The sequence below is a fragment of the Schistocerca serialis genome, chromosome 1 (genome assembly GCF_023864345.2).
Source record: "Schistocerca serialis cubense isolate TAMUIC-IGC-003099 chromosome 1, iqSchSeri2.2, whole genome shotgun sequence".
Taxonomy (NCBI): Eukaryota; Metazoa; Arthropoda; class Insecta; order Orthoptera; family Acrididae; genus Schistocerca; species Schistocerca serialis.
Window position 1 is genome coordinate 510,034,173 of NC_064638.1, and position 12,503 is coordinate 510,046,675.

General features: G+C 44.2%; 1 pseudogene; it reads left to right on the forward strand.

The window, feature by feature from the left end:
* Nucleotides 1–11,580: 11,580 nt before the first annotated feature.
* On the forward strand, nucleotides 11,581–11,698 carry LOC126419712 (5S ribosomal RNA; annotated as a pseudogene).
* The last annotated feature ends 805 nt before the right edge of the window (nucleotides 11,699–12,503 follow it).

Here is a 12,503-nt window from a genome sequence, read left to right on the forward strand (position 1 = left end):
GATGCCCTGGTTTTCCGCCAAAAGAAACTCGATCACTGCCCGTTGTTTGCAACGCACATCCGTTACAGACGCCATTTTAACAGCTCCGTACAGCGCTGCCACCTGTCCGAAGTCAATGAAACTATACGAGACGAAGCGGGAATGTTTGAAAATATTCCACAAGAAATTTCCGGTTTTTTCAACCAAAATTGGCCGAGAAAAAAAATGTGTTGCATTACTTATTGAACTGCCCTCGTATTTGTGTGTGAACATCATTGTATTTACAGGTATCGGAGATTTGTGGATTTTTAACTGTTGGTTTCCACTTCACGACATAGGTTTACGGAACGACAAAAGATGCTAGTCTCACAGAAGAATACTATCGGTATAATTTACAATCCTTTGTACGTTTGATTCTGTTGTCTACGACTTCATACACAACTGTTAGGAGAAGTGGACTATAGAATGCCGGGCGTAGTGGCCGCGTGGTTTGAGGCACTATGTCACGGATTGCGCGGCCCCTCCCACCGGAGTTCGAGTCCTCCGTTGGGTATGGATGTGTGTGGGTGTTGTCCTTAGCGCAAGTTAGTTTAAGTAGTGTGTAACTCTAGGGACCGATGACCTCAGCAGTTTGGTCCCTTAGGGATTCACACACATTTGAACATTTGACTACAGAATGGTGCAGCAACTATTGTAGGAAAGCTGGAAAGGAGCAGAAATCATTAGCGAGGAAGTTAACACAGTAAACAGAAGATTTACTCAACCTACATTTCTCCAAGCGTACAAAGACTCATTAGAAATACTGCAGCAAGATTTAGAGTCCAGTTCTCAACGTCAATAAGGTAGAGGCTCTCTGAAGCAAAGACAATGGTGTCGGAGCCACGACTAGGCTGCCTCTGCATAGCGTCACCAAGCGAAGAGACTCCAAGTGCGAATGGGCTGCGTGACCAGTGGTGGGCAGGAAATCGCGTACTTGTTAGAAATCACAGTGATTGAGAAGTCACATATATTACAATAACAACTTTACAAAAGCTAATTGCGATTTCAGTCACAGTTAGCAGTCGCAAGTAGCATTTCACATTCAACACCGTGAGCCATCTGTTGGCCGAATTCTGTACTGCTTTCTGCGATTTCAGTGACAAGTCGCGGGTAGAAGTCGCAAGTAGCAACTAAAAAGCGCAGTTAACAGTGCCATCTGTTGGCCAAAGTTCGTACTACTCTCATCTCTGCGACACGCATCGAGTCCAACTGCGATTTGCGTGACAAGTCACAACTAAGAGTCGCAAGTAGCAACTAAAAAGCGCAGTTAACATTTTTTTTCCTAGTGCCATCTGTTGACCGACGTACGTACTTCGTTACGAGAGCCTTGTGCCTCACGAGAGCGATGTGCTGTGCTGCATATGTAGGGCTTATTCCAATAGTGGTACAAGTCCATTTTTGTTCATTTTGAGATACAGAGTCGTAAAGTTAAATGAGCGCTGAAAAATCTGCAGTTGAGAAACCAGAAATATTCAAGCATATAGCTTCTTGCTAGAGATGAACCTTTATTTATGTTCGTTTGGACCATTAATTTCAGAAGCATTACAGACAGAAAAGTGGAGTTAATGGACATGTACCACTATTGAAATAAGCCCTTCATATTATGTGACGACATGCACATTCAGCATCAGTTATGGTTGGTCAAACACAGCTGTGACTCTGAATGTATTATATTAATAAGAAGCAACATTGCCTTTTTCTCCTGAAAATATCATGTAACGTAACAAATGTGTTTGATTCTGCTTCCAATACGACAGTTTTGGTTAATACTCCACATGTCTTCAGGACTTTGCAATGTTAACACAGCAGAACTCAGACATCTGTATAAGTGTAATGAAATGAAAACAGTATTATTGAGTCATATGAATGCCTCACTTTTGTTCCGACTCAGTTCAAGACTCGGGAGGAAAGTTTTACACCTGGTGTTCTACATGGCAACTTCACACACAAGAACTTTCTGCCGACACTGCTACCACCTACATAAGTAAGCTTTTCCTGTGTGACTTTCAAGTAATGCACTTAAGCTATTCCTGATTTAACTGGAAGATCTGTACTCCCACTTTCATATCAACAGCTTGAAAATGCATATTGTAGACTTCGGGATGTGTTACAGGTCAGTGTCACACCAAGATTGTGGAGAAAGGGGGGGGGGGGGGCGGCATGTCATTCTCCAACAAGTGTTTACCAATAAATAAGTGGCGGAAAATCTACGGGTATAGGACGGCTTAACATGTGGAAAATGAGATTTTCATTATTCACTCACTGTATTTAACATTTATTATTCCTTTAAAATCGCACAACAACTACAATAAAACACAGTTTAATCACTCATATGCACACTTAATTCACAATTATGGCACTTTTAAACTGCTAATGCTCTAAGAGCTGTCTTGAATCTTCACGAGTCTCTCTCAACAGCCTTGATGTGGATAGATACGTACAGCAACCAGTAATCGGAGTCAGAACTGTGTCTGCAAAATCACAAGAATTATTAAACAATTTTTGCTGTCACTTATTACAAGCAATATAATTGACAGAGTAGATTGCTAATATTTGCTGTAATCAAAGCCACTCAATGGGATATAGGCCTACTTCACATTTGCAAGAACAATCTCACTTAAGTAATTAAGTTTATCGAAACACTTAGAAACTAACCTCTCGTCTGACGAAAACGGTCTAAAGACGCAGTGGCAATTTCTCCAGATCTGTTGACAATGATATTTTGAGTTATGACTTTACTGAGTGACTGAAATGTCGTTCGGGTACCTGTCAACATAACAATATGTTAGAATTCACTTTCTAAACACGAGCTATTACGGTACTGTATGGCTACTTACATAGTAATTATACTATTAATATTTTCGCAGTTGTTTCTTAAATACAAAATTAAAGCCAACTAAAGAACAAACGTAAAACATACTTACTAATGACAGGTTTGTTGAGATGCAGTTTTCTGTGTGGACAGATGTAACTTTTTCATACGGTGGTAAGTCGCAGAAATCGCAGTAGTCACAGAAATCGCAGAAGTAGCAGAAATCGCAGAAGTAGCAGAAATATCAGAGGTGGAGTGCGGAGGGATACACGACCTAGGTTCCTTAACTGCGACTCTTAATTGCGACGAATCACAGTTAAGAATAACAGATACTGAAAAGTAGCATTCACAGAAATCACTGATATCGGAAAATCGCAGTTTAGCCCATCACTGTGCGTGACTGCCGCCTGCCATCCTATATTAGGGCGGCAGAGGGCGCTCGTGGTACTGAGCTCCTGCAGTTGTCCAGCAGCAGTCGCGCATCATTGGGTCCACTGGAACCTGCACAACAGCTACTGGCGTCTGACGGAAGCTTGCAACTCCGTTTCTAACTTTATGATGGCTGTGGGGCACACGAAATTCTTTTCCCACACCCCTCTTTCCCTATCAAATATTTCCTGCAATAGCTTAGGAGTTCGAAGTTGTATAAAATGGTTTTTTTTTCCAACTTCTCGCACAAAGATAACTTCACAATCTCCTCGTTCATCTTCAAATTAAAACAATTCAAAAAATGTTCAAATTTGTGTGAAATCTTATGGGATTTGATTGCTAAGGTCATCAGTCCCTTAGCTTACACACTACTTAACCTAAATTATCCTAAGGACAAACACACACACCCATGCCCGAGGGAGGACTCGAACCTCCGCCGGGACAGGCGTGCAGTCCAAGACTGCAGCGCCTAAGACCGCTCAGCTAATCCCGCGCGGCAAAAACAATTTAGAGCTGTGTTCGAGGACACGAGGAAATTCAGATCGCTTGGCCGAAAAGCTGGTAACTGGTTGGCAACACGTTGCAAGCCATTTTCTGGTGAGTTTCCCTGCAGTCGCGCTGTCTGCAGAGCCCTGGTTATCTCACAGGAAGTGATACGCCGCTGATCCCTAACCAACTCACGTCGGCAACCAGTTGCTTTTGAGTCGCTCCGAGCTCTATAGTGTTGGCTGCGTAACTTTGACTAACCTGATACCTATTCAGCTATTACTGGGTAATGTTACGTGTTTGCAATGAGAAGTACTTTCTGTCATGCACACAGGACACATGTGATATTTTTAATTACAATGCTTGTAATTGAGTAAAGTACCTTTAAAATTGTTGTATGTAAGCTATTTTTTCTAACCTTGATGGCAAAGAGAGATAGCTACGTTTCAAACGAAATCTTTATACTAACGGTGTTAGAGAGAATGCAGTGCTTTTGCAATAAAATTTCTCTCCAATAAGTGTAGCATAGACATATATATCGCAGAGACGAACAGACTTGCAGAGGAGAAGTGCATTGCCTATGTTATAGTGATGATCCAGTCTAGACTCCGTTGATAACGAAAGCCCGAATTTTGGTGTGACCTGTCTTATGTTATCAGTAGAGCCTGAATTTCTATGTAATATCAAGTTCAAAATATTACAGATTTTTGTAATGAAAATGGATGAAATACATAACAATATACATCTAAATCTACATCTACATTTATACTCCGCAAGCCACCCATCCGTGTGTGGCGGAAGGCACTTTACGTACCACTGTCATTACCTCCCTTTCCTGTTCCAGGCGCGTATGGTTCGCGGGAAGAACGACTGCCGGAAAGGCTCCGTGCGCGCTCGAATCTCTCTAATTTTACATTCGTGATCTCCTCGGGAGGTATAAGTAGGGGGAAGCAATGTATTCGATACCTCATCCAGAAACGCACCCTCTCGAAACCTGGACAGCAAGCTACACCGCGATGCAGAGCGCCTCTCTTGAAGAGTCTGCCACTTGAGTTTGCTAAACATCTCCGTAACGCTATCACGCGTACCAAATAACCCTGCGATGAAACGCGCCTCTCTTCTTTGGACCTTCTCTATCTCCTCCGTCAACCCGATCTAGTACGGATCCCATACTGATGAGCAGTACTCAAGTATAGGTCGAACGAGTGTTTTGTAAGCCACCTCCTTTGTTGATGGACTACATTTGCTAAGGACTCTCCCAATGAATCTCAACCTGGTACCCGCCTTACCAACAATTAATTTTATATGATCATTCCACTTCAAATCGTTCCGTACTCATACTCCCACATATTTTACAGAAGTAACTGCTACCAGTGTTTGTTCAGCTATCATATAATCATACAGTAAAGGATCCTTCTTTCTATACATTCGGCATACATTACATACGTCTATGTTAAGGGTCAGTTGCCACTCCCTGCACCAAGTGCCTATCCGCTGCAGATCTTCCTGTATTTCGCTGCAATTTTCTAATGGTGCAACTTCTCCCTATACTACAGCATCATCCGCGAAAAGCCGCATGGAACTTCCGACACTATCTACTAGGTCATTTATATATATTGTGAAAAGCAATGGTCCCATAACTCTCCCCTGTGGCACGCCAGAGGTTACTTTAACGTCCGTAGACGTCTCTCCATTGAGAACAACGTGCTGTGTTCTGCTTGCTAAAAACTCTTCAATCCAGCCACACAGCTGGTCTGATATTCCGTAGGCTCTTACTTTGTTTATCAGGCGACAGTGCATAATGTCAGTAAAATTCTGTGTCAAACATTGACGTAAGGTAATAATTTCAACTGAAATCAACTTCTGTGTTATACCACGGCGTACTACACGTCCAGTCACAATAACGTGACCACGGGCTATGGCCGACCTCTACGTGCCGTAACCACGCAGGAACGGCTGGTCGCAACACTAGCAGAGGAGGGTACGTAAAGCGTGCCGATGGGATGGTGCGGGAAGAAAGCGGAAAAAAGTGCAGTCGTTGTCGTAATGTAGAAACTGAGCGGTTTATGTGACGTCCAAAAAGGCATAATCATTGGATTGCAGGTCAAGGATGGAAGCAATTACGAAACGGCTAAGTCTGTAAACTGTTCGCGTGCCACCGTGGTTGAAATATATCGTTAATGGAAAAATTGTGGTATCCAAAAACGGTACCGAGGCAACTGTTGTGCACCATGGGCCATACATCTACATACATACTCCGCTAGCCACCAAGGGGTGTGTGGCGGAGGGCACAAGGGCACAATTCACGCCACGCAGTCATATTCCCCCCCCCCCCCCCCCCCTCTGTTCCAAAACGGAGTCGACTGTCTGAACGCCTCATTACGAGCTCGTATTTCCCTTATCTTCGAATGGTGATCATTGCGCGATTTGAAAGTTTGTGGTAATAATATATGCTCTACATCCTCAGTGAAGATCGGATTTCGGAATGTAGTGAGCAGCCCCTTCTGTTTAGCGCGCCGTCTATCAGCAAGTGTGTCCCACTTCAAACTTTCTATGAGATTTGTAACGCTCTCGCGATGCCTAAATGTAGCAGTCACGAATCTTGCTGCTCTTCTTTGGACCTTCTCAATCTCTTGAATCAGATCCAACTGGTTAGGGCCCCATACAGACGAACAATACTCCAACACTGGACGAACTAACGTATTGTAAGCTATTTCCATTGTTGAAGGGCTTCATCGCTTCCGGATTCTACCAATAAACCGCAATCTAGAGTTCGCCTTACCCATTACTTGTGTAATCTGATCATTCCATTTGAGATCATTTCGAATAGTCACACCCAGATACACGACGGACGTTACCGCTTCCAAACACTGGGAACTTATTTTGTACTCGTACATTAATGGGGATTTTCGCCTCGTTATACGCAGTAAGTTACACTTACTAATATTGAGAGATAACTGCCAGTCATTACACCATGCATTTATTTTCTGCAAATCCTCATTGATTTGTTCACAACTTTTGTGTTATACTACTTTCCTGTAGACTACAGCATCATCGGCAAACAGTGTAAGGCCGCTGTCAGTACCATCAACCAGATAGTTTAAGTAAATTTTAAAAAGCAGACGACCTACCATGCTGCCCTGGGGCACACCTGAAGTTACGCTTGTCTCTGCTGAAGTCACCCCGTTCAGGACGACATACTGCTCCCTGTCTGTTAGAAATCTTTCTATCCAACCGCATATGTCATCGGATAGACCGTAAGCGTGCACTTTTTGTAGCAAGCGACAGTGCGGAACTGAATCGAACGTCTTTCGAAAGTCCAGAAATATAGAATCAGCCTGCGACCCGGTATCTACAGCCTGTTGTATATCATGCACAAAGAGGGCCAGCTGTGTCTCGCATGACCGCTGTTTCCTCAAACCGAGCTTGTTTCTGCAGATGAGCTTCTCAGAGTCTAGAAACGTCATTATGTCTGAACATAACATATGTTCCATGATTCTACAACAAATCGATGTCAGTGAAATTCGCCGTTAATTATTTGCATCCGATTTTCTACCCTTTTTATAGGTTGCTATTCTTCCAGTCCCGTGGAACTTCCCGCTGTTCCAATGATCCCTGATAGATGATGGATACGAATGGTGCAATATTTGTAGCATAGTTGACATAAAATCTTACGGGGATACCGTCTGGGCCAGATGCCTTCCTGACGTCTAAGGATCTTAACTGTTTTACAATCCCAGATACACTAAACACTATGTCAGCCATCCTTTCGTTTGTTCGATAATTGAAAGGGGGAATGGCGCTGCAGTCCTCTACCGTATACGAGTTAACAGGGGTGAACGACGGCTGTGAAGATGTGTACGAGCGAGTAGACGTATAGCTGTTGAGCAACTGACCGCCCAGATTAACCATTCAGCGAACCTATGAGCCGCCGCAGCAGTTGCGTGGCTCATGTACCTTTGCTGACTCCTGTTCATCGGCGATGAGGCCTGGAATTTGCATGCCAGTATCGCAGCAGGTGATCCACTGAGTGGCAGGTGGCGCTGGCGTGTACGACCTGTTACCCCTAAGCGCAAACTGTCTCCAACAACAACCGGACGGGTCCAGGCCGTAGAGCATTCCCTGGGTGATCTCGTTATTTTGCGAGGCACAGTAGACCAACACAAGCGTGCATCTGTCCCTGGGGACCACGTCTACCAGTAGATGCTGTCTATTTTTCCCCAGCTCTATGGCATCTGCCAGCAGGACACTGGAAGGTGTTACACAACTCGCACTGTACGTACGTGGTTCGAAGAGGACCAGGATAAGTTAACCGTACTCCCCTGGCCACCAAACTCCCTGAATTTAAACCAGATCGAGAATCTTTGGAACCATTTCGACCAGGCTGTTCGTGTTATGGATCCTCAACAGAGGAGTCGTTATGGCTCCGCATTCCTGCCGGTACCATCGACACACATACTCCGCAAGCCACCGTACGGTGCGAGGCAGAAGCTAACCTATGGCACAACTAGTCGTTTCCCTTCCTATTCCACTCACAGATAGAACGAGGGAAAAAGGACTATCTATATGCCTCTGTATGAGTCCTAATTTCTCGTATCTTATTTTCGTGGTCCATACGCGAAATGTGCGTTGGTGGCAGGAGGGCCGTTCTGCAGTCAGCTTCAAATGCCAGTTCTCTAAACTTTCTCAGTAGTGTTCTTCCAAATGAATGTCTCCTTCCCTCGAGGGATTCCCACTTGATCTCTTTAAGAATATTCATAACACTTGCATGCTGATCAAACCTCCCAGTAAAAAAATCTAGCAGCTCGCCTCTGAATTACTTCGACGTCTTCTTTCAATCCAACCAGGTACGGCTCCTGAACACTTGAGCAGTAGGTCTACACAAGAATAGGTCGCACTAGCGTTCTATATGCGTTCTCCTTTGCAGATGAACTACACTTTCCTAAAATTCTCCTAATAAACCTAAGTCGACCATTCACCTTCCCAACCACAATCCTCACATGCTCGTTCCATTTCATATCGCTTCGCAACGTTTCGCCCTGATATTTAAACGACTTGACTGTCTCAAGCAGGACACTACTAATGCTGTATCCGAACATTACGGGTTTGTTTTTCCTACTCATCCGCACTAACTTACATTAAGAGCCAGCTGCCATTCACCACACCAACTACAAATTTTATCTAGGTCATCCTGTGTCAGCCTATAACGACTTATCTTCGACACCTTCCTGTACACCACACCATCATTCACGAACAATGGCAGATTGCTGCCCACCCTGGTGCCAGATAATTTACGTATGTAGAAAATAGCAACTATCCTATCACACTTGCCTGGGGCACTCTTGATGTTATCCCTGTCTTTCAGAACCTTAGTGACGCTTTTCCTGCACGTCTCGCAGCTATGTCCGCTGCAGAACGTGGTTAGTCACGCTTTTGATAGGTGGTCGCTTTAATGTAACTGGAAAGTGCACATTGTCTCAATAAGCATTTAAACGTACCAGCAATACGAAAAGCGCATTAGGGAGGTACATTTCACGTCACTTAATTTTTTATTTTGGAAACTCATGGTGTACTAATTTAAAAAAAGCTATTTTTGGTGATATTGTTTACGACAATGTACATCTTCACTGAAATTACTAGAGTGCCTTACCTTACCATTCGCTTTGTAGCTAAGTGAACAACGAGGATTTCTACAAATTCTCTGCAGTCATAGACTGTCTCGTTAGTCCGCCTCCGTAGCTTGGTATTCAGTGCAGCTGACTGCCATGCGGAGGAAGCGGATTCGATACCCCGTGCTGCCACTGTTTTTCTATAGGTGAGAGAAATGGTACGAGGTTCACTCAGCATCGTGATGGCAGTTAAGTAGCTGCTCGATCTATTAGTAGCGCTTCAAAGTTGAGGAAACGCTACAACGGCCGGGGAACGGTATCCTGACCACGTGCCCCTCCATACCGCATTCGATGACGCTACTGACAGAGGATGACACGGGGGTCAGTGGGGTTCAGTTGTCTCCTACAGAGTCGGAACGCGGGACTTTAATTTATAGACTGTCGCCGATGAGAACGAATTTTTTTGTAGGAGGACAATTGTCAATCCACATGAGAGGGCGTTGATGGTGTAAATTTTAGGAGATGAAATACTCTTGGAGAGCTGTCGCTATAGCGTCGTCTTCTTTACCACTGAGGATATTGCAGATGGTAGAGCATGTCGAGTAGCCCGGATTTCTTCCCAAACCATCGTCAAACTGATTTACTATCCTCTGGCCAACATCGCATCCAATGCCGGCCAGTTTGCATCTGACATTCTGAACAACTTCTTAATTCCGCTGACAAGTAAGTCGAAGTTACTAATGAGGAACGCCAGAGGATTCCCAGGTACAGACTCAGTGTAATATTTGGTACCTCTCGCATTGAAAAGAATTTTCATCTGTGAAATTATTTTATTCACTTCCAGGCAGCTGCCACACCTCTGGTGATACATTGCAGCTCATGGACCAGACAGATGACGTGGATTAAATGCGAGATGGATACGCGTAGGGCAGTTGCCACCTTCAGCACTTATGCCGCAGCATCCGAATACAGACGGCCGAAGTGGCCGTGCGGTTCTAGGCGCTGCAGTCTGGAACCGCGCGACCGCTACGGTCGCAGGTTCGAATCCTGCGTCGGGCATGGATGTGTGACGTCCTTAGGTTAGTTTGGTTTAACTAGTTCTACGTTCTAGGGGATTAATGACCTCAGAAGTTGAGTCCCATAGTACTCAGAGCCATTTGAACCAAGCCATCCGAATACATAAGAAAAATTTTTTCTTACTTAATTCCCACGGGCCACAGCACTTTAATACTGCCGTTCATAAAACGAGCTACTGATCAATGATTTGTGCGTTCCAACATTTTCCAAGGAATAACCGTCAAGTTTGCCAACAGTGAGGCTGCCAATGAAATATTCGCACGCTACGCTGTTTGTCGACTTTTCTGCGTATGTGGCAATTATTTAGTACCACCGCGACTTTCAGGCCCTCCTGGTAACGAAAATGTAAACAGTTTTTCCTTAGGACGCCGCTTCATCAGGACACAGCATTTTTATAGAAGCGCACGCTATTCAAGTACTTAAGTCTGAGTCGTGGAATGTTCGCATCAACCATAGCGGAGCATATATAATGGAAAAATTCATTTACGGAGTTCAGACCCGTAAACTTCTGCGACAACATCATTTGTTTCTTAGCAGATCGCACTGCTTTGTCACTATGTACTTAATTCTGGAGTTGGGACTTTATGAAGCATCCAATATGTTTACTGGACTCTCTACACACCAACATCTCTCCATCAGTAGCGAAAGCCTCGTCCGCCGTAACCTGATTATGATGCAACAGCAGGTATCATAAAGACAATCAGTCGGGAATACTATTTGGAGCACTTCTCTTGGCACACTTACTCCCCTGTTCTGAATCGGTGCGGCTCAGTAGTAGTCAGAAAACGTCAGGCCTCTAGTCTTTTGTTTCCCCACTGTCACTCCTCGACACCAAATGAAACTCCTTACTGCACACAATAATAACTACTGCAATACTAAGCACAGTATTGTTGTTACACCTGGTTTGACAACTGAAATTAAGAAACTCATAAATTAAACAGAAGACATCCTCCATAATCAAACTGAAAGAGTAATTAACCACATTTTATTGCGCTAGAAAGTGATATTTGGAGATAACTTACTTCCAGTCTTCACATTTTATGGTAAGTCGGATCCGGATATTTTTGTCTAAGGGAGCGGTCTGCTAAGTCCGTAGGGAAATATGGAGAAAGGTAGAAATGTAATTATGTATAATTTTAGGTAACATAAGGCAACGGCCTTGCCGCAGTGGATACACCGGTTCCCGTCAGATTACCGAAGTTAAGCGCTGTCGGGCGTGGCCGGCACTTGGATGGGTCACCATCCGGGCCGCCATGTCCTGTTGCCATTTTTCTGGGTGCACTCAGCCTCGTGATGCTAATTGAGGAGCTACTCGACCGAACAGTCCGGTCACAGAAAACCATCGTAACGACCGGGAGAGCGATGTGCTGACCACACGCCCCTCCTATCCCATCCTCATCTGAAGATGACACGGCGGTCGGATGGTCCCGATGGGCCACTTGTGGCCTGATGACGAAGTGTTTTTTTTAGGTAACATAAAGTTAAAATATGTAAAAACATGCTGGCCGGGGTGGCCGAGCGGTTTCAGGTGCTACAGTCCGGAACCGCGCGACCGCTACGGTCGCAGGTTCGAATCCTGCCTCGGGCATGGATGTGTGTGATGTCCTTAGGTTAGTTAGGTTTAAGTAGTTCTAAGTTCTAGGGGACTGATGACCTTAGACGTTAAGTCCCATAGTGCTCAGAGCCATTTGAACATTTTGTAAAAACATGTAACGATAAAGTGAAATGTATCAAGGAAGGCAACGTTATTTGTGAACATTTACACTTTTTTCACGTGCGTAGAGGCGAAGGAATAGAATATGTAATTACAAAAAATACGGGGTCTATTTATCATTCATGGATTCTGAACCGAATATCACTGAATGTTCGAAGTCGGTGGTTAGGTAGTGCCATGTGCCCCATGCAGCGCTGCAATTCGAAGTCATGCTCGGTAAGTTTTCAAATGGGGAAATTCTTCCCGTGACTTCTAGTAAGCAGTTTCTATACACCGTGTATGAGTAAATACATAAATACACTGCATACTATCATTCATCATTCCACCATATTTGATTTATCACTTTTACAAATCACAT